We start from the raw sequence: 590 nt of genomic DNA, 5'->3' as shown, positions 1-590 counted from the left end.
GTCCTGCTTGGGCCTGGCCGGACACAGAGGAGCGCTGCCAGGTGGTGACAGGCGGGTCTGCAATGGCTCCTCTGCCACCCAGATGGGGAAATGCGGGGGGGGGGTCCCTGCTTCATGTGCCCCCTCCCCATCCCCACAAATAAGCAGGTCGACCAGGGATCGGGGCTCTGAGCATCTTTATCTGCAAAACCATCCCTGGAGGGTGAGGCGGGCAAGCTCACCACACCCACGCCAAGCCCAGACCAAGCCCAGACCACGCCCGGGTCACGCCCAGACCACGCCCGGGTCACGCCGAGGCCGCCCCCACTCTGTCCTGAACCCCAGCAGGCTCAGCCACCGCCATGAGCTGTGCACAGACCTGGTCATCCCCAGATGGCGCTGGGAGGGCCTCTTGGGCACCTGGACCCCCTGCCCACGCCGCCCTGGGGAGGGGCCAGGCCAGTGGAGGGGCACAGGGAGCTGGGGTGCTGCATGGCCTCTGGGACCTGGAGACACACCGGGCAGCAGCCCCCGGAACCCCGAGGTCTGGGAGGTGAGACCTGAGCCCCTGAGATGCAGGTGGAGGCGGACGTGTGTGGGGACCAGAGACA

Source organism: Myotis brandtii, unplaced genomic scaffold, assembly GCF_000412655.1.
Source record: "Myotis brandtii unplaced genomic scaffold, ASM41265v1 scaffold691, whole genome shotgun sequence".
NCBI classification, from domain to species: Eukaryota; Metazoa; Chordata; class Mammalia; order Chiroptera; family Vespertilionidae; genus Myotis; species Myotis brandtii.
The sequence above is the reverse complement of the archived record's forward strand: the minus strand, read 5'-3'. Positions refer to the sequence as shown.